Source organism: Camellia sinensis, chromosome 2 (genome assembly GCF_055761805.1).
Source record: "Camellia sinensis isolate YWXY chromosome 2, ASM5576180v1, whole genome shotgun sequence".
Classification (NCBI taxonomy): Eukaryota; Viridiplantae; Streptophyta; class Magnoliopsida; order Ericales; family Theaceae; genus Camellia; species Camellia sinensis.
The window spans coordinates 194,016,630-194,042,229 of record NC_138962.1 but is presented as its reverse complement, the minus strand read 5'-3'; the positions used below and the strand labels follow the sequence as shown (position 1 = coordinate 194,042,229).

The following is a 25,600-nucleotide window of genomic DNA, read 5'->3' as shown; positions in this document are numbered from 1 at the left end:
ATCTCTCGAGATGTCACAAGTTGCTTTGGAAGAACTATTGATCAAGAAAGAGGAATAGCTCAAGTGTGCTATGGCTACCAATGGTCTTTGGAACAAAGGATCAAAGACTTTCGAGGATATCATTGGGTCTCAACAAATGAGTTGTGACAAGAGTGGCATTGGCTTTGGTGATAACAAAGAGCAAAAACAGAGTGCATCTACATCTCATGATACAAGAACTCAAGGAAAAGGAGAACACAAAATTCAACATAATGATGGACTTCTCAATCTTCCTAGAGTTGGTAAGGTAAAAGAAAAGAAGGTACACCCTGTACACCCTGTTTTTATTTGTCATCATTGTGGTATGCATGGTCATATTCGCCCTTATTGTTATAAGTTGCATGGGAGAGTGTATTTGCCTAGACCTAAAAATAGGATGTTGGAAACCAAGTCGAGACGGGTTCCCATTGAAAGAAAAGGGAACCACAATGTCAAGACACCACCCAAGAACCGCAATGCTCACAACTTTGTTCGTACTAAAGCGGTTTGGGTGAGAAAACTTGACTTGTGTTAATTTGTTTATTTGTTTTAGCTTTTGGGTTTTTGTATGTTGTTTTTTTTTTTAAAAAAAAAATGTGTGCTTGTTCGTTTTTTTTGTCTTACTTTGTTTAGAGAGAAATAAATAAATAAACCAAAAAGATTTTTTTGTACGGTTTTGCAAGCTTAAAATTTTTGAGTGGTCCTTGGTGCATATTGGAATTGACAAGAATATCCATTACCTGTTAATATGTGTGTGCTTTCTGTGGTCATTACTCATTTTGGAGTGTGTGTTTTTTGATTAGTATGTCTCATTCTGTACACACTCTTGGATTAGCAAATTTTGGAGTCCTCCGCCTTAGTGATTATTTTTTCTCTATGGACTTCTGTCATTGATCTTTTGCGTTTCTAGAGGAATTGACCTATACTAGCATATCATGGGTGATGTTGAGTCTCTTAACCACCTTCCATCTTTTTGCACCTCCGGGCTTTCCCCTTAATTCTTTGTAGTCTAGCCATGAGGTAAAGGCTACCTCAGAGTCACCAACCAGGCCATCCTTATTATATCCATGCTTCTCTGGTTTGGTTTCCATACTCTTGAGCTTGTCAGCTGCCAATGAATGTGTAAAAGAAAAAAAAAATGTGCAAAAGAAAGAAAAAAAAATTGTGCAAAAGAAAGAAAAGAAAAAAAAAAGGGAAAAAAAATAAAGGATTCATTGATTGAGGGGGAGCCTCCGCCTTTACTCACCAAATACCCCTTGATTCCTAGTGGTTTGACTTTCCTTTGTTGTGCTTAGATTCTCTTGTCGGAGGTTCAACTTTCATATCACTACCAGGATTGAATCTAGTGTTTGTCGAACTCCAAGAGTCACACACACACTTTTATCATGGGATCTATGCTTTTCATATAATGCATCACTTTCCTTTATGAGGAATCTTCTGCAGACTGTACACATTGTGTTTACTAGTAATTGTGCTTCTTAGATAATCTTATGTATTTTAAGGCACAAATCTGAGATTTCTTGCTTGTTCCACCATATTATTTTTGTCAATTTCTTCTTGTTCACTGTTTTCCGTGTTTGTGGTTGCTTTTAGCGAGGGGGAGTTTGGTTATTCATTTTCATTGCTTGTGTGGTTTTTGATCTTGCTTTAGTTGATTGAGCTTTCTTTGTCAATTCGTGACAAAAAGAGGGAGAAAGTTGTTTTTCATGAGTCTTAGTCTTCATCTATTCATGCCATATGTTCTTAACATCTCCAAGTTGCATCTATTCATGTTTTCCATCTCATGCTTCAAGATAATCTTGTCCTATGTTTATTGTTTTTTTCTTATACTCTTATGGGACTAATAGTTGTTTTGGAGATTGTGGCACTAATAGCTGTTTTGCAGATCATGACCTTGAGAAAGAAGTTTGTTTTTGTTGGATGTAATGGGTTGGGGTGTTTAGGATTTTATTTGTTAGGTGTGTTTTGTCACGGCATTGCCAAAGGGAGAGATTGTTAGGTTTTTATTCCTAGCAATCCCGTTTGAAAAAACTCCTTTCAGTTGTATTTATTTTTGCACTTTTATTTCAGTGAGGCTATGAGTGTTTATATACGAATCCAACCCGAATTGTGCCTTTCAGAGAAGTTTGTGATGTTAATGCTTTCAAGATTGCCACTTCGCTAATTATGACGGGGATCGAGCTGCCCGGTCAGCTCGCGGGGGTCCAGGGGGCAGAGTCCCTTGGTGGGTCCGGGGCAGCACCCAGGCGGGGTCGAGGGGCAGCACCCCCAAAGCAAAATACAAAAATGCGTTCCAAGTTTCCTGTCCGCTCGAGCGGAGAATCCTTAGTTCCAGCAGTTTTGGTCGCCTGTAAAAGTACTGAGATGTGTGATTTCGCGCTCGAGCGGATTCTCTAGCGCTTGAGCGGACCTCTGTTATATCACGCGCATATTTTGCTGAAGCCGCTCGAGTGGGCTGTTGGGTGCTCAAGTGGAGATCGCGGGACAGATTCTATAAATTCGCGTGTTGGGTCAGATTTTAGGATTACTACTCCAGATCTTCTTTTTGGGTTCTAGGGTTTATATCTGGGGATACTTTGAGAGTTTTCTTTGATGTATTTATTGAGTATTCAACTCATGGTTTAAAAGAGAGTACATCAAAGGTTTTTGTTTGTTATACAAAAGAGAGAGTTGTTCTTCGGTGGATTCTGAAGAATTCGAGCCTGAAGCTTTGGTGGATTCTGGAATGGCTCATTGAAAAGACAATTTCGAGGTGAAGACGGGGTTGGAAGAGGCACATAGAGGTTGGTTCAATTAGGCGTGGATTCACCAGGTAATTAAGAGTATACCTGTGTAATTCCTTTAAATCTTCTTAGTGGATTGTTTTTGTGGCTATTGCCCGTGGTTTTTTTATCACAATTGGAGGTGTCCAATTGTGGTTTTTTCACGTAAAATCGTTGTGTCGATTTGTCTTGATTGTTTGATTGGGATTGTTATTTATTGCTTAAAATTGATACATAATCACAAATCAATATCTAGGGGATTTCTAGATTTTTTATATATGAGTTACCCTATTGGAAGAAGCGAAAACTTCGACACTACACTGATGTCATGCATGTGGAGAAAATTTTTAGTGAAAATGTTTTCGGAACTATATTAGGCATTGATGGAAAGAACAAGGATACAGACAAGGCACGATTAGACTTGGAAGATATGGGTATAAGGAAAGAGCTATGGCTAACACAACGACCCGATGGATCATATGTCGAGCCTTGAGCAATCTTTTCATTGACACCTGCAGAGAGGGAGGGTTTCTTTGAATTTTTAAAAACTGTCAAGTATCCAGATGGGTATGCGGCAAACATATCCAAATCAGTGAATGCAAGAAATGGTAGACTAACAGGCCTAAAAAGCCACGACTGCCATGTACTAATACAAAGAATTCTTTCCATTGGAATGCGTGGTTACGTGGATAAAGAAATTAGCACAACACTTTTTGAGTTAGGCAATTTCTTCCAAGACCTATGCTCTAGGACACTAAGGCAGAGCGAACTGGAGAAATTAGAGGAACGTATAATACACATTTTATGCAATGTTGAAAAGATCTTTCCTCCAGCCTTCTTCGATGTGATGATCCACTTGGCTGTTCATTTGCCTCGTGAGGCTATTCTTGGAGGATTTGTACAATATCGATGGATGTACCCAATTGAAAGGTATTTTTTACACTTATACTTGTAAATGAGATTTACGTAAGTGTGTTGCATATGTAATTATACTCCTAATTCGTTCTCTCTTGAAGGTTTCTTGGAGCATTAAAAAAATATGTGACCAACCGAGCTCGACCAGAAGGTTCAATTGCTGAGGCTTACATTGTCAAAGAGTGCATTACTTTTTGTTCAATGTATGTTGATGGGATTGAAACCGTGCATAATCGACCAGAATAGAATGAAGATCGTAGTGAACGTCAACAAGGGTTGACAGTATTCACAGAAACTGCACGTCCAATTGGTCTAATCACACGAGATACTGAAATGTCTCAAGAAATTCGTGATATTGCTCATTGGTTTGTGTTGTACAATAGCCCAGAGATTGAAAAGTATTTGGAGTATGTGTTTCATTGAATTATGCTTATGCTTAGCTTTTTTTATTTGCGGAACTACATAGTAATCACTTTTTTTTTTTTAGTTGGGAACACAAAAATCTATTACAAACTCAGGCTGGACATGACTTAACCCACATACAATGACAAGAATTTCCCAAGTGGTTCAAATAGAGGGTAAAACATTTATAATTTTTCCACATTTACAACTTTAACAAAATTAAAGTTTTATGAAATGTCCTCATTCATAAATTATTTACTTATTGTTTGTTACATGTAATTGTAGATAAATAGATTGAGAATGGAAGAGTCAATAGAGGCAATTGATGAATTGTGGTCATTAGCAAATGGTCCTAATTTGCTAGTGAAAGAGTACTCAGGTTGCATAATCAATAGTAGCCGGTTCCATACTCGAGATCTAGACAACCGTCGTACGAGTCAGAATAGTGGTGTGCTTACACACGGGGATCATGAAGGAAAATTGCATGACTTCTACGGTCACTTGTGCAAGGTTTTGGAATTTGACTACATATGTGGTAAAAATGTTGTTTTGTTCCAGTGTGAATGGTACAACACCGGTAACACTGGTAGAAGCAGAACAATACGATTTGATACATATTGCACAAGCATTGACGTCACAAGTCGGTGGTACCAATCTGACCCATTTATCCTACCTAGTCAAGCTAAGCAAGTCTTCTATCTAAATGATACCAAATTGGGTGAACATTAGAATGTCGTACAAAGGGCACAACATAGGGGTGTCTTTGATGTTCCGGACACTAGTGATGGAGAATTATTGGATCCTTTAGAAAATAATGATGTGTTCCAACAAGAAAACATTACTGATGTTGTTCCAATTGACATTGACCCAATTGTTCGATACTGTAGGGATGATGTTGAATTCAATGTTATTTCGAAAGTAGGGTCATCAGATGCGATAATGGAAGAAAATAGAGATGATGAAGGAGATGAAAAACATAACATTCCTGATGTTGATATGGATCTAATATGGATTATGATATGTAATTTTTAGTATATCACTTTATTTTTGAACAGATATTATTAATTAATGTAATTTTTATTTTGTATGATTATGTTACTTTCTTTTTCTTCTTTTATGTAATGGTGCATGATGACATTGTCTATATTTTTCAATTAAAGTTGAATTATGTTATATAGTTGTAGAAAATGGTTCGAGGCAAAAAACAATGGCTAAAACCAGGTGATTTGAGAACTAAGAAGCTAACAGAATACGAGAAACAAGGAAATAAGCGAATCAAGGAGAACTGTAAGGTAATGAACAATCTTGGAGTGAAGAATATTACAAATTCTTTAGGGAGTGCGGTTCAGCCCAAATGTGCAACTGCAAGGGAAAAGGGAATTAGGGTTGAGGTAGATGATGATGTTGAGTATAACCCTTTTGAGAGTGAGGATGACAATGATGATGAGTCACTAAGTTCCTTTGACCTCGAGGTATTATACACATTGTTTTATATTTGTGTGTGAACATGTCTTTTACCTTTTACATTTCTTCTTCACATATCTTACACATCATATCTTTTTTAAAATATATTTTAACTGCTTTAAATATCGTTTTCACTGTTTGATTATGTTCTTTTAGGAACAACAGATGGCACCAAGACTACGTTTACGGTCTCATTCACGGTTTGGTCGACGATTGAGTGGTTTCACCTATAAGTTGCTCAAACAATACAAGCAACTTAAAGATGCAAGAGGGGAGGATTACGCGAGAAGCCACCCACCTGCAAGAGTTACGCTCAATCAGTGGACATCTCTAATTGACAAGTGGAATAGTAAAAAATTCAAGGTAAAGTGTTTTATGTATGTTAATTGTCAAAAATTAAGTTTTTTTCGTACTAATGTTATCTTTTCTTGTTTGTATTGGTGTTTCAATTGTGTAGGAACAATCACTAGCTAATGTGAATAATAGGATGCAAATGAAAACAAAACATCGATGTGGATAAAAATCAATCCCGATCAGGGTACACAGCTCGGTGCGTTCTACTAATTTATTTTATTGAATTAGTAGGCTTTGTTATTTAAATCATTGAATTAACATTGACAAACTAATGAAGCAGATAATTGCAAATGGCAAAGTGCCCGATTTAACAGAATTTTACAAGTCCATCCACTGCAATTCGGACACGCATGAATGGATTTCATCGGAGAGCCAAGTTAATTATGTATGTACAAGGCAATGCCTTTCAATTTTGATAATATTATTTATTTTGCTATGTAGGGTAGAATAACTAATACTTGTTTGATTTATTTCAAATTAATAGGACAACATGATACAGATACGAGAAGAACACCTTTCGCAGACTAGTGTGATCCCTTTGACCCCAGAGGAGTTGTCAGTCAAGGTGCTTCAGCCAAGGCCAGGTTATGTGAAAGGACTCAGTATGAGGCCTTCTTCTTCTGTGAATACAACTATTGCACCTGCTGAAAATAGTGACTATGTTCAATGCCTCGAGCTACAAATAGCACAACAAAATAAACAAATTGCAAGGTTTGAAAAGTCAGAGAAGAAACAAAGCAAGAAGATACAAAGTATCATCGAGTGTTTGAGGCATAAAGGTATCACGGGAAATTTTGAGAGTGGGGAAAGTTCAGATTCTGATGGACAAGCTTCTTGGTTAGTATATTATGTTTCCATGTTAATGTAGTAGAAATTTTTTCTTCAACTAAGATAGTGAACTATGCATGTAAAAGCCCGAGAAACATCACAAAAACTGAAATATGCACGTGGCTCCCAATTAGGAAACTACTTTGAAATTTGCACTGTTCCAACATGTAGGCATGAAACTAAGCTTGAAAATGCACTTTTTCACACTTAAACTTCAAACTAAGCCCGAGAATGCACTTTTTCACACTTAAGCTTGAAAATAGACATTCGGGGGCCAAAATCGTGCAACAGCCACGAGACGGCCCGGGGAACACCTCAAACACCTTGGGAGGGACCAATGTGAGTTGTGGGAACTTACGGAACTAGCACCGGACTCCCGATTTGAAAACTAAGTCCAAAAATGTATTTTTTCACACTTAAGCTTGAAAATAGGCCTCTGGGGGCCAAAATCATGCAACAGCTATGAGACGGCCTGGGGACCACCTCAAACACGTCGGGAGGGACCAATGTGAGTTGTGAAAACTTACGGAACTAGCACGGGACTCCCGGTTTGAAAACTAAGTTCGAAAATGCACTTTTCCACACTTAAAGATGAAAATAGGCCATTGGGGGCCAAAATCGTGCAACAGCCATGGGACGGCCCGAGGAACACCTCAAGCACCTTGGGAGGGACCAATGTGAGTTGTGGGAACTTACGGAACTAGCACCGGACTCCCGGTTTGAAAACTAAGTCCAAAAATATATTTTTTCACACTTAAGCTTGAAAATAGGCATTCGGGGGCCAAAATCGTGCAACAGCCATGGGACGCCCTAGGGAACACCTCAAACACGTCGGGAGGGACCAATGTGAGTCGTGGAAACTTACGGAACTAGCACGGGACTCTCGATTTAAAAACTAAGTCCAAAAATGCACTTTTTCACACTTAAGCTTGAAAATAGGCCACCAGGACCAAAATCATACAACAGCCACGAGACGGCCCAGGGACCACCTCAAACACGTTGAGAGGGACCAATGCGAGTTTTGGAAACTTACGGAAGAAGCACGGGACTCCCAGTTTGAAAATTAAGTCCAAAAATGCACTTTTCCACACTTAAGGATGAAAATAGGCCACCGGGGGCCAAAATCGTGCAACAACCATGGGACGGCCCGGGGAACACCTTAAACATGTTGGGAGGGACCAATGTGAGTTATGGAAACTTATGGAACTAGCACGGGACTCCCGGTCTGAAAACTAAGTCCAAAAATACAGTTTTTCACACATAAGCTTGAAAATAGATCTTCGGGGGCCAAAATTGTGCAACAGCCATGGGACAGCCCAGGGAACACCTCAAACACCTCGGGAGGGACCAATGTCAGTTGTGGGAACTTACGAAACTAGCACGGGACTTCCAGTTTGAAAACTAAGTCCAAAAATATATTTTTTCACACTTAAGCTTGAAAATAGGCTTTCAGGGGCCAAAATCGTGCAACAGTCACGGGATGCCCCAAAGGAACACCTCAAACATGTTGGGAGGGACCAATGTGAGTTATGGAAACTTACAGAACTAGCACAGGACTTCCGGTTTGAAAACCAAGTCCAAAAAAACACTTTTCCACACTTAAGGATGAAAATAGGCCACCAGTGGCCAAAATCGTGCAACAGCCACGGGACAGCCCGGGGAATATCTCAAACACGTCGGGAGGGACCAATGTGAGTTGTAGAAACTTACGGAACGTGCACGGGACTCCCAGTTTGAAAACTAAGTCCAAAAATACACTTTTTCACACTTAAGCTTGAAAATAGACCATCGGGGGCCAAAATTGTGCAACAGCCACAGGATAGCCTGGGGAACACCTCAAACACCTCGGGAGGGACCAATGTGAGTTGTGGGAACTTACGGAACTAGCACGGGACTTCATGTTTGAAAACTAAGTCCAAAAATGTATTTTTTCACACTTAAGCTTGAAAATAGGCCTTCGGGGGCCAAAATCGTGCAACAACCAGGAGACGGCCTAGGGACCACCTCAAACACGTCGGGAGGTACCAATGTGAGTTGTGGAAACTTACGGAACTAGCACGGGACTCCCTATTTGAAAACTAAGTCCAAAAATGCACTTTTCCACACTAATGCATGAAAATATGCCACCGGGGGCCAAAATCGTGCAACAGCCACGGGACGGCTCGGGGAACACCTCAAACACATCGGGAGGGACCAATGTGAGTTGTGGAAACTTACGAAACTAGCACAAGACTCTTGGTTTGAAAACTAAGTCCAAAAATGTACTTTTTCACACTTATGCTTGAAAATAGACATTCGGAGGCCAAAATCATGCAACAACCACGAGACGGCCCGGGGAACACCTAAAACACCTCGAGGGGGACCAATATGAGTTGTGGGAACTTACGAAACTAGCATGGGAGTCCCGGTTTGAAAACTCAGTCCAAAAATACATTTTTTACACTTAAGCTTGAAAATAGGCCTTCGGGGGCCAAAATCATGCAACAGCCATGAGACGGCCCGAGGACCACCTCAAACACGTCGGGAGGGACCAATGTGAGCTGTGGAAACTTACAGAACTAGCACAGGACTTCCTGTTTGAAAACTAAGTCCAAAAATGTACTTTTCCACACTTAACCATAAAAATAGGCCACCGGGGGCCAAAATCGTGCAACAGCCATGGGATGGCCCGCAAAAAACCTCAAACACGTCGGGAGGGTCCAATGTGAGTTATGGAAACTTACGGAACTAGCCTAGGATTCCCGGTTTGAAAACTAAGTCCAAAAATGCACTTTTCTACACTTAAGGATGAAAATAGGCCACCGGGGGCCAAAATCGTTCAACAGCCACGAGACTGCCTGGGGAACATCTCAAACACGTCGGGAGGGACCAATGTGAGTTGTAGAAACTTACGAAACTAGCACGGGACTCCTGGTTTGAAAACTAAGTCCAAAAATGCACTTTTTCACACTTAAGCTTGGAAATAGACCTTTGGTGGCCAAAATCGTGCAACAGCCACGGGACAGCCTAGGGAACACCTCTAACACCTCGGGAGGGACCAATGTGAGTTGTGGGAACTTACGGAACTAACACAGGACTCCCCGTTTGAAAACTAAGTCCAAAAATGTATTTTTTCACACTTAAGCTTGAAATAGGCCTTTAGGGGCCAAAATCTTGCAATAGCCAGGAGACGGCCCGGGGACCACCTCAAACATGTTGAGAGGGACCAATGTGAGTTGTGGAAACTTACGGAACTAGCACGGGACTCCCTGTTTGAAAACTAAGTCCAAAAATGCACTTTTCCACACTTTAGCATGAAAATAGGCCACCGGGGGCCAAAATCGCGCAACGGCCACGGGACGGCCCGGGGAACACGTCAAACACATCGGGAGGGACCAATGCGAGTTGTGGAAACTTACGGAACTAGCACGGGACTCCTGGTTTGAAAACTAAGTCCAAAAATGTACTTTTTGACACTTAAGCTTGAAAATAGAGATTCGGGGGCCAAAATCGTGCAACAGCCACGAGACGGCCCGGCGAACACCTAAAACACCTCGGGATGGACCAATGTGAGTTGTGGGAACTTACGGAACTAGCACAGGACTCCCGGTTTGAAAACTAAGTCCAAAAATGTATTTTTTTCACACTTAAGCTTGAAAATAGGCCTTCGGGGGCCAAAATCGTGCAACAGCCATGAGACAGCCCGGGGACCACCTCAAACACGTCGGGATGGACCAATGTGAGTTGTGAAAACTTACGGAACTAGCACGGGACTCCCTGTTTGAAAACTAAGTTCAAAAATACACTTTTCCACCCTTAAGCACGAAAATAGGCCACCGGGGGCCAAAATCGTGCAACAGCCACGGGATGGCCCTGGGAACACCTCAAACACGTCGGGAGGGACCAATGTGAGTTGTGGAAACTTACGGAACTAGTATGGGATTCCCGGTTTGAAAACTAAATCCAAAAAGGCACTTTTTCACACTTAAGCTTGAAAATAGGCCTCCGGGGGCCAAAATTGTGTAACTGCCACGGGACGGCCTGGGGAACATCTCAAACATGTCTGCAGGGACCAATGTGAGTTGTGGAAACTTACGAAACTAGCACGGGACTCCCGGTTTGAAAACTAAGTCCAAAAAGGCACTTTTTTACACTTAAGCTTGAAAATAGACCTTCGGGGGCCAAAATCGTGAAACAGCCACGAGACGGCCCAGGGAACACCTCAAACACCTCGCGAGGGACCAATGTGAGTTGTGGAAACTTACGGAACTAGCACGGGACTCCCAATTTGAAAACTAATTCGAAAAATGCATGTTAAATTGTATATTTTATGCATAAGATAATAATTGTCTAACTTGCATTTTTTTTTTTTTTTGTGTTTCATCTTTTTGCAGATTTGAGATTTGATATGGACATGTTTGGTAATTTGGAGGGCAGATGGTAGCTCATTTTGTGTTTTTGTTCATATTACCTTACATGTATTTTGGTTGCGTTGTAAAATTTCTATTTTTGTTGGTATTACAGGGGATGTTGGGTAATCCGCCCTTGATATTTTATTTTTGTTGATATTAGTAGACATGTTTTTTGTTGGATATTAGGAGATGTGTTTGGTAATTCGCATGCGGTTGATATTATATTTTTGTGGATATTAGTAGACGTTTTTTGTGGATATTAGGAGACATGTTTATAATCCGCATGCAGTTCATATTGTATTTTTGTGGATAGTGCTGAAATTCAATTGTGATGCTTATGAAAATGAATAGATTTCTGTATTGATTTGTAATAGATATTTTGTTGAACAGGTTATTGATATGCGCAAGGAATTGTTACTGAAAATAAAAAAATTCGGAAGAAAATAGTACCCCCATTTTCAAAATTTTTAATTTTTATTAGTGACGAAATAAAAATGTCGCTATTAGTTTGCAAAAATCATGATGAATAATTTTGTCACTAATGATACAATACCAAACAAATAGTTTCGTCACATTTGCTAAATATTTCGTTGCTAAATTGAAATATTTGGTGACAAAATGTTTTTTGTCATTGAAGAATTTTCTTTTCTGCTCATTTTGGTGACGAATTTTTTTGTCACCTTCATCCAAATCGTTGGTGAGGAAAACTTTCGTCACTAAAATATATTTGGTGACGAAATATTTCGTCGTGAAAAATAATTAAAATAAAATATTATTTAGTTTTGGCGACGAAATTGATGTTATAGAGGACGAAAAATTCAACATTTGGAGATGAAACATTTCGTCGCCAAAAATCAAAAATAGGCGACAAAACTGTTTTTCGTCCCCATATACTTTCAGCAACGACGTAAAGGCCACGAACGTGGTGACAAATTTTTTTCATCGCAGATCACTTTAGTGACGAAAATTTGATGTTTGGAGACAAAATCAGTCTGCCACCAAAGGCTTTTTTTATTGTAGTGCATTTTTTAAAATTATTTTATCTCAAGCTTGAAGAATTCCCCATAGATCTGACGTTGGAACGGACGTCATAAGTATTTAACAATGTCATTGTTTTCCCCCACGTCCGCGACACTTCATTCAATTCTTCTTTTTAGTACTGTATTAAGCCTTTGTTTGGGAAGATTGGTTGGGTTGGGTTGGGTTGGGCTGGATTTGGGACTATTTTAGTTACAAAAAGATAAAATAGGCTTTTTAACCTAATAAGAAAAAATATCACATTCAACCCATGATCATTACATTCTTTCTCTCACAAAAAGTCAAAAAAGTCAAAAAGTCCTTCCGCTTTTTAGCCCTAAGTAAAAATAACCAAAATATCAAAAAGCCAACTCACTTCTCAAACAAACACTAAATAAAGGTATCAAAAGGTGAATTGATATTTGCTGATATTTATGATATTATGATAAATAGAGATTAGAGAATAGGATAAAGTGATTTAGGGTTGAATTGATATTTGTCTAATTGTACTACCAAATCGAAGACATACATGACTCAAATCGAAGGGTAATTTTGGAAATTAATTTTTTTAAAGTGTAATAATTGTACTATCAAAAAAAGTTAGATATCCTAAAAGGACCATTATTTTGAGACAGAGAGAGTATGATTTTTTGAATCATGATTTGAAAAAAGAAAATTTGATTGGTTATGCGTTTTGAAAATAGTTTTAAGATGGTTTGTAATTTATTTTTATTTTTATTTTGTTTGATTGATTGAGGTATAGAATGTGAGAGAATGTAAGAGGAGACATGAGAGATGAGAAAAAAAAAAGTGATTGATTAATAATAAATAATAAAAAAAAGGAGAAGATAGGAGTTTTAAAAATAATTTTAAATTATATTTTAAAAATATATTTGATTAATATATTACGTTCAAATATATTACATTTTCAATTACTTTTTCTCTCACACATATCTACTCAACTACAACAAAATATCAAATCATTTCAAACTCTCAAACTTCAAACTATTTTCAAAATATACAATCAAACAAATCAAAAAAAATTTTAAACTCTCTCAAAAATCTTTTTTGAAATTTTATCTCAAAACACAAACTAAACACATTCTGAGATTTTGATTTTTTTTTTTTTTTTTTCATTTTTGGACTTAACTAAACAAAAAGTCTAAGGGTCCGTTTGGTTTAGTTTTAGAATTATGATTTAAGTGTGAAGTTTTACTTTGAGTTACTATGATTTTTTGAATCAAAATTTGAAAAAAAAAAAAAAAAAATTGATTGGTTATGCGTTTTGAAAATGGCTTTAAAATGGTTTCTTTTTTTTTTTTTTTTTTGAGTGATTGAAGTATAAAATGTGAGAGGATGTGAGAGGAGAGATGAGAGATAAGAGAAAAACAAAAAGAGGTGATTGATTAATTGATTAAATAATATTAAAAAAAAAGAGAAGAAGAGAGTTTTAAAAATAATTTTAAATTATATTTTAAAAATATATTTGATTAATATATTACATTTAAATTATAATTTAAAAATCAAATTAAGTTTTAAAAAGTGAATCAAACCCTACCCAAATTTTTTTAAAACATGAGCTGAGAAAAAGAAACCAAACATGTGCTCGTTTGGCTAAGATTTTGAAATTAAAAAAGTGCAAAAGGACAAAATAAGTTATATAATCAATAAGATAAAATATTACTTTTTACCTATAATCATTACATTTTTTCTTTCACAAAAGTCAAAAAAAGTCCCAAAACAAAAACCAAACGAGACTAAAAAAACCAAGCTAAAAAATCTCAAGCTAAAAAAATTAGTTATATTAGCCAATGCCAAATGACCCTTAAAAAGCAAACTACACTCCCTTTGTAGCACTTGTGTCCTTTAAAACTTGTGGTAAGTGTATTTGAACCCTTTATTTTATTTTGGGAATCTTTGGTGTTGTTGTACCTTAGTTTTGGAGGTGTACAAATTGATTTAAACTTGTTGAGATTGCTCATTCATGCTTATTCACATTGAAAAGTTGTTTGGAAACTTAAAAATCATGTTCTAGGGTCGACACCGGTCTTGGTGGTGTCGACACCTTCTCTTTTAGTTGGTCGCAAGGGTCGACACCAATTTGGGAAGGGTTGACCTGTGTTTTGAAATTGCTCACTGCATTTTGGTGTCGACACCAACCTGGGGAAGGGTCGACACCTACTATGTTGTCAAACTTAGTGTTCCAGCTTTTCTTCTTAGGGGTCGACACCTGTGTTGCAGGGGTCGACACCTACGACATTTTTCCAGATTTTTTTTGTTGGTTTGGGCCTACTTTTTGGGGGTTTTGACCAGATACTTTGGGTTGACTTTGGGGTTTATTTCTAATTTTACCTAGTGTTATAAATAGGCTATCACTTAACCCTTTTCTTTATTTCTTCTTCTCTTTTCTCCCTCTAAACCGTGAGACTCTCTCTCTCTTTCTCAAAAAGCACTTTTCACTCATAGATCCTTAGATGTACTTGCTTGAAGGCCTCTCCTCACCTTGCTTCTTTGAGATATATTGTAGAGCTTGTCGAGGGCTTCACTTTTATCGGAGCAAAACATCATTTTTCCTCCGTCGACTTTTGGACTTTTCTTCATTCTTCCTCTTTTAAGCTTGAGGTAGGGATATTCTACTCTCCTATATGGTTTTTAACATAGATATTGTCATCTTGTATAAATGGTATGATTTGGGAAGGGTTTTAGTGGATTTTTGGTTGGTTCCTATATATATAAAAGAGGGGCTTTCTATTTGAGTTCCTTATGGACATGAGAGGTCTTGAACATGTTATGACTTGAGAAGAATTGATAAAATTTGGTCTTTGGTATTGTAGACGTGCCCGAACGTCCCGGCCTCTGCGCGCGAGATCGGCACGAAACCTGATTTGTTCATTAGCTACTACAGTTCGGACTCAATGTCACGGTTCTGAATCTAATCTCACAAAGTGCAAAGCAAGACCGATAAATCACCAAAGAGTCCAAATCCGGCAAATCATTTTGCAAAACTAATTTTTATAAAGAAGTGCCAAACATGGATTGCTTTGCCAGATACAGAGTCGCCGTGTAAATATTTTATTTTGCGGGAATTTAGGAAACCCTGACTCGTGCCTAAGGCCATGTGTCCGTCATCACCAAAGTTGCCTTGGCTCGGGAACTTGGGTACGAGAGGGGAAGGTCATGCAATGAGCACCCCTGCTCGCCCGATCAAAGATCGGCCTTTACTAACATGATATCTTGTTTTTGAAAACACATGCGTTCTTATTCCGGTTATTAGCTAGAATTCCTATGTGATGCGCACAACATACAAGTATAGACCAGATCGCCCAAATTGGAACAAAACATCTCATGTTTGTTTGAAAATGGTTTGAAGGTGCTACTCATCAGTAGGCTAAGACGTTGATTTGTCACCGTCAAGTGAGCTTAGAAAACATGATTTTGCCACTCCGCAAAGTGGGTTTAAAACTCGCATTTCAATGTATTGTTCCAATTCAAGCAATCCAACCTTCACCGACAAGCATTCAGGCAATTTAACACATAAGCAAGTTAGCCTCATGGCAAGCATGCTATCATGTTAACACTCACACTCATGCAAGATGCTAAAGCATAAAAGCTTACCTAGTACTCTGAGCCAAAACAATAGCTAGTTAGCAATCAATGCATGATCCTAGCTATGTTAAGATGGCTAACGCAACACATGTAAAATGCAACTAGAAATAGGCTCGGCTATTCTAAAATGGCATATGAAATGCAACTTGATAATCATGTATTCAAGTAAGAATTGAAATATAATGCAGTTAGTATGATGTGCCGAGCCCGGTGCATGCAATACAGATGAATGATGCAAACATGCATAGCATCAGGATGCTAATCAAAACGTGACCTAGAACTAACAATCGTAAGCAGTTAAGTAAAAGGGAGAAAAACGTGGGGTTGGAAGACATTCACACACTCACGCACACTTATTACAAAATTCGCCCTCTCGACGGAGGGTTTGAATAAATAAACTAGCTAGCTACGCTACACTAATTAATTATTACAACACCTTAACTAATTAAGCAAATTAATTAAGTTACAAAACCAACTAAGTAAGGAAGGAAAGAAGCTGAAACAAGCTGCCATAGCCCTATCTCGGAATGATGAATGATGCATGCTCGATTGCTTCGCTCGGAAATTCATTGCCATGCCTCATGTTGCCTCTATTTGCACTGTTTTAGACGTCTGAAAACTGAGCTAACTTCAGAAACACTTCCGATCTACCTCATGGACATGCTGAGAGGTCATCAGCCAAGTGGTAAGGCCATCGGCCAAGAGATGAGGGTCATCGACCAGTTTTGAATCTATCGGCCAAATACTTATAGCCGATCGGCACGCTAGATAGCCGATCGGCCATCTCTTCCCTTGAAGAACCTTGAAGGACAGCAGCAAAACCAGCCAAAATCTGAGCCAAACAACCTTCAATCAGCCCAAAAATAGGTTCCAAGGGACCTCAAGCCAATGGTGATCAACTCTTCTTAAGGGTTGATAGGTTGAAGATGGTTGCATACAAGCCTTCTAGCACAAATGCTCAAGAGAGGATTGTAGAGAGAGAGATTCAAGTGTGAGATGCTCCCAAACCTTTTGCCAAAAAATGTTCTCTAAAAGTTCTAACCCTTGAAAATGAGATAAAGGCTTCATTATATAGCAAAATATCACCTTTGGTCGAAATATCTGAGCTAGAACAGGTGGCACCAGCTAGAAACAGCTAGAGGAGAAATATCTGTCAATTCTGGGCTTTCTGGACACTTCTAGCCGACCGGCCATCTTTGGTGTTGACCGCCATCATTTTTGGCCGATGAGGTTCACTTTTGGCCGACCTATGGCCGATGAGGTCCAATTGTGGCTGATGGACTCCCATAGAGGCCAATGGAAAAAATCAGCCCTGGTCCCTGATTGGAAGCATGCCTAATTCCTTCATCTGGACTCATTTGTAGGTCATTCTTGAGCCTAAAGTGTAGCCCCGGAAGTCTTCTTTCCAATTATGGAAGCCTCACATCAAAATTCCATGTGTGCTAAGAGATAACCCTCTTTTAGTGAAGGTTGCCTAGTTTTGGTCCAACCAGAATGATGCCCAACTTCAACCAATCATATCTCCCCCATCTGGACTCGGCTTTAGGAGATTCTTAAGTGAAAAATGAAGCCCCATAAGTAAGATTTCCAACGGTGGTGGCCTCATAGCTTAAATCCAAGTGTACAAATGGATAAGCTTGATTTAACGAGGACCGCTCGACTCTCTCTTAGCGATTCATGCCCCACTTCTTCCTCAACTAGGTTTCTTCTCTCCACTCCTCTTTTCTTTAAATTCAAACCCCCGAATAAGGTTTTTTGAAAGATTTTTCAAAGATTTCATCTCTCTTTCGTTCATTTCCACTTTGTCCTCGCTCGGTTTACAGAAAAGCGCAACATTTAACAAAATACGAGCCTCAAAAACATCGTAGGAACTTCATTTCAAAAATATTTGAAAGAGAGGGTTTTAAGGTCTAAAAACCATCCAAAATAGCTTTTGTCCAAAATGGGATGTGGGGTGGATTTGACTCTCCATTTACCAAAGAAATCGAACCTTTGTACTGCACCACTTTCACAACCAAGTAAACCATCAGTAGCGCCCAAGTCTTAAGGACGGTCAAAAATGGGGTGTCTACAGTTGCCCCTCTTTGACAGAGCTCAGAAGTCATGAAATGACGTGAGTGGATGTCAAAGCCCAGAGACGACCCATTTTTGGCAAGACTGAAGACTTGGACAAACAAGCAAAATATGGATAAATAAATGGTTGCGCCCGCAGGCTACCTACGTATCCCTTTGCAAGGAATCAAACCAGCGTTGTTCAGGGGCAAGATGCAAATGATATGCAACAAAACAGTTAAATGATATATAATGCAATGCAATAATATGATCAAACCACGAGCAGTGCGAAAACTGCACAAATATCATAAAGGGATGGAGATACAAAATCAAACTATGTGTAACATAGAAAAGGTGCCGGGGCGCTTTAACCACAATTCTCGTAGTGGAATAGGTGCATGCACAGACAGAACTATGTATTTCACAGAAAGAATACAAGTAATTGGGTAGCATGATATAAGTGAGGGGTGATCTTCTGAGGAAAGATCGTGATCCTACATGCTGAATGCAACAAAACAAACTACAATGTAATGGATGCAATGGATAAGGCAAGCGGCCAAACCACATTTTGCCTAGAAAAGGCATAGACACAAAACAGACCATATCTAACACAGAAAAGGTGCCGACACCCTTAAACCACAATTCTCTTAGTGGAATAGGCACGTACACATAATCACAGAACCATGCTTTAACGCGAAAAGTATGGGCACATGCCAGACTAAGCTTAAAATGGAAAGGATGCATGATGAAACGGACAATGCAGTAAATGCATGCGATAGATGCTATGTACAATGCAATAGACGTAATAAATAACAAAATGCAATGTAGTTGGGAAGTGAAAATACCTTACAGGGGCAATTGGCAATGACCTACCTAATGCTGCTAGGGAATCTTCCCCTTTTCCTTGGTTGCGTTTCCAGATCACAGGTACTACTTTTCTCCCTGACTATGGTCGCAGCTTTCCCTATTCTCCAGCAGGGTGACAGACTAGGTTGGTTCAATATCCAGAATTAAGGCACACACGTGCTATCTCAATCTATGGGGCTTCCATACAGATTTCAAGCTGGGGATACACCCCTGGGTATTTAAACTAGACTTTAGTGTCAGAAATCCCGAACCTTTGCGTTCTAGGCATGAGCCATTCGAACTCTAGTTTCCACCGTCTCAGTTGGTCTCCTAGGAACTCATCGCAAACACAGGCAGGTGGCTATACCAGACCACTGGAAGTCGTTCGGGCATGACAAACACCAAAGGAATTGCACCTTTAGAGGATTTAAGGTCTCCTAGATCGGGAAAATGCACAAGACAGTGCGATGTAGAGAAAATGCACAAAATAGTGCTAAATAGGTTTACAAGATAATGCGAGTGAGATACAACGCACAAGAAAGTGCGATGCGCAAGAAAGTGCAAGCAAAGATGCAGGATTTAAGGTCTCCTAGACCGGGTGAGTGCACAAGACAGTGCGAACAAGATGAATGCGAGTGGCACACAACCACAAGGTGCGCAAGACAATGCGAACAATGCAAATGTACAAAATAGTGCGATACAATGCAACAGCAAGTGCAAGTAAGATGCGCAAAACAGCGCGAGTGCAACGCACTAACAAGTACAAGTAAGGTGCGCAAAATAGCGCGATGCAATGCAATGCATTAACAAGTGCAGGTGAGGCGTGCAAAAAAAAAAAAAAAAAAAAAGCACGAACAATGCAAAAGATACAAGCATTTTCTATGCAAGATGAGAGCATGTAATGAAATGCACAGGATAGTGTGATGCGCAAGAAAGCGCAAGTGTAAACTGCACAAAACAGTGCGATGCGCAAGAAAGCGCGAGTGTAGACTGCACAAAACAGTGCGATGCGCAAGAAAGAGCGAGTGTAGACTGCACAAAATAGTGCGATACGCAAGAAAGCGCAAGTGATTAAAGCAGGATTTTAAGGTCTCCTAGACCAGAGAATGCACATGACAGTGCGATGCGCAAGAAAGCGCGAGTGAGACACAAAGTGTAAGTGCACAAGAAAGTGCGAGTGGGACACAAAGTGTAAGTGCACAAGATAGTGCGATAAAATGCATGTTCTATGCAAATGAGGTGCATTTTCTATGCGAGAGATATGAACATTTTCTATGCGAAAGATACGAGCATTTTCTATGCAAGTATGGAAGAGTGCATTTTCTATGCATGAAACAAGAGCATATTCTATGCAATATTGAAGGCATATTCTATGCATGAGACAAGCAAAGCATATTCTATGCAAAATTGAAAGCATATTCTTTGCATGAGGCAAGCATATTCTATGCAACATCGAAAGCACATTCTATGCATGATTGAAAGCAAAGCATATTCTATGCGGAATCGAAAGCAAGCATATTTTATGCATGAATCATAACGGTGCGCGACACGCATGCAACAGAAGTGTAAATGAAAGTGCACATTCTATGCAATAAAGGGGCATCAAATATGTACTCTGGTGCCTCCAACCTACCTCTCAGAGGACTTGGCAACACGCTCAGCTCAAAAGGGTACACCCTATTCACATTGGCAAGAGATAACATCCGCATGTGAAAACCACGGATGCCGCTTTTCTTCCCGATCATATTCGCAACTTTCCCAATTCTCCAACGGGGTGGCAGACTAGGTTGGTTTAGTATCCAGAGTTGAGGCGCATACATTCTATCTCAACCTATGGGGCTTCCATACAGATTTCAAGCCGGGGATACACCCCTTGGTATTTAAACCAGACTTTAGTCTCAGAAATTCCAAACCTTTGCGTTTTATGCATCAACCATTCGAACTCTAGTTTCCACCGTCGCAGTTGGTCTCCTAGGAACTCATTGCGAACATAGCCAAGATGCCCCTGGCAGGGATTGGTACTCGGTGATAGCATTTTGATCGCCATTCTGGCTTTGAAACAGGCTTGAGCTTGAGCTTGAGGTAGAGGCACACTCATACTTCAGAGCATTGACAAGGCCTGAGGAGGTGCATTTGGAATGTGATTTCGAAACTTTTCTGAAGTTAAAACAAACTCAAATGCTTTGATTTTTCCTCTTTTCTTTTGCTTCGCGGTCCAGAACCTATATAGCTTCAGATAGGTCCTGGTTTTACAATTCTCGTATGACCTGGGTTGAACCCTGCAGTTTTATGAAAGGACAAATCCTGTTTTGCACATATGTGGAGAACGTCACAGCACTCTGAGCACAAAACAATTCATTTTTGAAATTGAAATTGAGAATGAGTTTTTGATTGGGTATTGAGCCTACGATTGACCACAGCAAAAACGACTCAACAACGGAAAACAAAGGTAAAACAACCTAAACACATCTATTGACATTCGAAACGACTCAAGGCAAGAAACGAGACAAACAAAAACACAACAAAACACAAGACTCAAATGTGCACATGGAGCTTGTTTCTTCGAGTATTGTTTCCCACCCTTTCTTATTTGTGATTCTCACATCACTCTGGCACTCAATCTCTAGTTTGTTGAAAAAGCCCTTTTCTCATGTTTTCTCTCAGCACACATCTCTCTATTCTTCAATCTCTCATTTTTATCCCTCCCCTGGGTGGTTGATGGATAAACAGGAAGTTGTGGGCTCTTGCCCCTAGCATTCCGCTAGATTCTTCTTCTTCTGCTCACAACAGTGAACTTTCCCACAGAGGGGTTGCGCTACAATTGGGTGTGTAGCAAATCTGCAGCTGACATCAGTTGATGACGCCCTTGGCTAGTTCAGATGTGACCAGACCTTTTCGGATAAGGGAATGGAATATCCTGCTCCCTTTCTAGTTCGTGTTTCGCACTTGCCTTGATACCTCGCTGCTCAGAGGATGAGAGAGCTTTCGGCCCTTTACTGTTAGCTCCAGTTGTGCCCTTTTCTGGCAGATAGAGTGCCCTTTCTGGCAAGTAAAGTGCCATTTTCTAGCAAGTATGTTGACAATGGGGAAAAGATAGAACACCTGACTCAACTGTGCCCCTAGTTCATCATTTTGACCATTTTTTATTTTGGTTTTCTACTAAAATAATTTTGACCAATATGAGAGTTAGATTAACATACTTGTTCAACGTTTGATTCAAAATCATGCAAGTCAGGTTATGAGCACTGAAAATTTCCCCTTTTTGGGTCCAAGATATGGTCCAGTTTTGGAAAAATGAAATAATTTTCGAGAGAAAATTAGTCAACCTCATTAAAAATTCTCAAAAATTGTTTTTACAAATGGCCACTGCTCGACCAACATAGAATCTACTCTAGAGATGCACAACCTCAGATCCAAAACAATGGAAAATTGCCCCTTATCTGAATGGCACTACACGGCAACGGAAAGTTGCCCTTTGTCTAAATGGCACCACAGTGCACTGTAATCAGTCCTCAAAGTGACGATCACAACCGAACTCTCGGATATAGAGAAAATAAAGATGATCAGGACCATTACATGGACACAGTCGATTTGGAAATGTTTATGGCTGGACTTCAGAACGAAGTTGCCTACGTATCCCAAATATGGGAATCAAGCCTGACGTAGTTCCGGGGCAAAAATACACTCGGGTATTAACCTATTCTTTTGCGCTCTAACTTTTGCCAAGGCCGCCCTTCCGGGTTTTCAACCTTGCGAGCTCTGTTTTTCTTTTCTTTTCAATTCTTTTCATTTTTTTTCATTTTCATTTTTTTTTCATCTTTTTCTTTTTTCATTCTTTGCATTTTCTCTTTTTTGTTCTTTTTCTTCTTTTTCATGCTCTAACTTTTGCATGGGTCGCCCTTCTGGGTTTTTGGCCCAGCGAGCCTCTCAAGGGTAAAAAGTGTAACTTGTCCATGTCAAATGGTTTTAGGATCTTGAAGCCATCTGAATCCAGAAGAATGGCTGCTGTTTGTTGATGATGTAGAAGTCCATCCAATGGGGGTTGAATTTGCCCCTAGTGTTGCGGATAGGAACTCAATTGTCTTTCAGGAATACTTTCTTCTTTCCTCTCTTCTGGGATTTGGCATTCTTGCCCATCTTCGTTAGCTTGAGAAACATCCTAATTTTTCGACTCTTCAAGCACATCTGACATTTTTTGTGCCCCTAGTTCAAGGGCTGCTTCTGATCGAGCTTTGCAAGCTTCTTTTGATGACATGTGATCTTCTTGATCTGACCTTCTTGCCCCTAGTTCGTGGGTTGCCTCAGATCTGGCCACACAGGCCTCACATTGTGGTTGACTGTTGAACATTTTGAATCCAAGTTCAAGGTTTGAAAGCAAAGGGGTCAAGTCTCGAGGCTGAGAGCGATCCTAGGCCGCACAATCTTAAGAGCGATTCCACACAAGTCTTCGCAGGATCGCGCAAAACATTTTTTGAAATCTTTTATGAAAGCGACAAATCGCTCACGCAGAAGACAGTGTAAGACCAATATAGATCAAGCTAGGATCCTTCTCAGTACTCACACTAACAAGCATGATCTCATTCATTAAGGGCTTAGCATGCCTCTCTTTCTCTCAATTGATCAAATTTTGCAAATCCAGAGGAATTCCTTCCTCTTTGATTTCATCACAGTGTTGAAAAAAAGTTTTTTGAAAAACTTAGGTCAATGCAATGATTTCAAGGCATAGAAAAGTAGGTGAAAATGCACTTCCGTTCCATTCCAATTTGTTAGCACAACCGGCTCAAGGCGGAAACAAACTCAAAAGTATGAAAATCACTGTTGTTTCATTCAGATCTTCTGGTGCAACTGGCCCCATGGCAGAAACAGACTCAAAAAAGTGTAAAAGACAAACACAAAACAAGATAGTGATGTCTGAGGTAACACCCCCGAAATCACCCGACTCTGACACAACAAGATTGACTTGATACAACAAGACTGACTCGACTGACTCAATACAAAAGGACTGACTCAATACAACACAACAAGACTGACCCAATACCCAAGTCAGAAAGTAAAATTAACAGCATTTGTACATTGCTCAAAATAGTGCATGCCATCCACCCAGATACCGACCTGGTGCCCGCAGGCCCGATGCCCAAATTCGCAAACTGGTGCCCGCAGGCCTGATGCCCAAACTCTGTAAACTGATACATGCATTCGCATGGAGACGCACTCCAAAGCACATAACAAGTAAATGAGAACCAAAACACCGCTATGTTGGGGTAGGGTTTCCCTGTCCTATTTTGTCAGGAGCTAGGGTTTCACTACGCACGCAGCGGTTTCAAACAACCTATAAACGGGTAAGCAACCTGTCCTAGTTTGGAATGGTCACTATGGATCCGAATATGCACTAGGTCGAATGGTCAAAAAGGGTGCCCCGGTAAAACCGGGGTTTGGGTTCCCATACTGGCAGAGCCCGTAACCAGCAAGCCTTATGGACATGCCTTGACAAGACAAGCCTCTGGCAAAACCGCTTAGGAATAGCAGATGGCAAACACAGTGTCCTAGGCGCACCAATGCAAATGCAATGCAAAGAAACACACAAGTGTAGTCAAAACCAGATATCACGAGTTCGAGTCAAGTTCTCTAAATCCCCAGCGGAGTCGCCAGAAACTATAGACGTCCCCGAACGCCCCGGAAGGGTTAGTCCCGTTCTGTTCATTTGGGGTCACTACAGCTCGGACTCTCAAATTTGTCACGGTTCTTAATCTGAACCAAAGAGTCCAAATCCGGCAAATCGTTTTGAGAAAACAGATTTTTAGAAAAGAAGTGCCAAACATGGACTGCCTTGTCAGATACAGAGTCGCCACCTAAATATTTTTTAATGGGGGGATTTAGGAAACCCTGACTCGGTGCCAAAGGCCACGTGTCCGTCATCACCAAAGTTGCCTCGGCTCGGGAACTTGGGTACGATTGGTGAAGGTCACTTCGTGAGCACCCCCGCTCGCCCGATCAAAGATCGGCCTCTACTAACCATGATATCTATTTTTGAAAACATTGTGTGTTCTTATTCCGGTTATTAGCCTAGATTTACTATGTGATGCACACAGCATACAAGTATAGACTGGATCGCCTGAATTGGAACAAAACATTTCATGTTTGTTTATTTGAAAATGGTTTGATGGTGCTACTCGCAAGTAGGCTAAGACGTGGATTTGCCACCCTCAGGTGGGCTTAGAAAACATGATTTTGCCACTATCTAGTGGGCTTAAAACATACATTTGATGAATTGTTCCAATCCAAGTAACCCAACCTTCACCCACAGGCATTCAGGCAGATATATCACATAAGCAAGTAGCCTCATGGTAAGCATGCTATTCATGACAGTCACTCACACGCATGCAAGGATGCTAAAGCATAAAACTCACCGAGTACTCCAAGCCAAAACAGAAGCTCATTAGAAATCATGCATGATCCTAAATACACAGAAATGCCTAATGCAACACATGCAAAATGCAACTATAGCAGGCTCGCCTATTCTAATGATGGCATATGAAATGCTACAGGTAACATGTATTCAACTTAGAATTGAAAATACAATGCAGTTAGTATGATGCGCCGAGCTCGGTGCATGCAAAACAGATGAATGAATGCAAACATGCTGTCATACTGTATGCTAATTGAAATATGCCCTAATCTAACCATCATAAGCGGGTAAATAAAAGGGAAGAAAGACGTGGGGTTGGAAGACATACATCACACACACGCACACTTATTACAGTTGTGCCCTCGCGCAGAGGGTCCGAATAAATAATACAGTCCCGAATAAAAGAATAGTACAGTCCAAATAATACAGTCCAAATAATGTACAAATTCTTAATTAATTTACAAATTAACTAAGAAAGCTGTAAAACTGGCATGCAAGCTAGGGACTGCCTTGACTCCGCTCCGGATGATGAATGATGC

At 39.9% G+C, this 25,600-nt stretch overlaps 1 long non-coding RNA gene across 1 annotated transcript; it reads left to right on the top strand.

The window, feature by feature from the left end:
- Positions 1-6,622: 6,622 nt before the first annotated feature.
- On the top strand, positions 6,623-11,505 carry LOC145820519 (uncharacterized). Its single transcript, XR_014362219.1, has 2 exons — positions 6,623-6,752; positions 11,117-11,505. It is a non-coding gene; the product is annotated as an uncharacterized LOC145820519 (long non-coding RNA).
- The last annotated feature ends 14,095 nt before the right edge of the window (positions 11,506-25,600 follow it).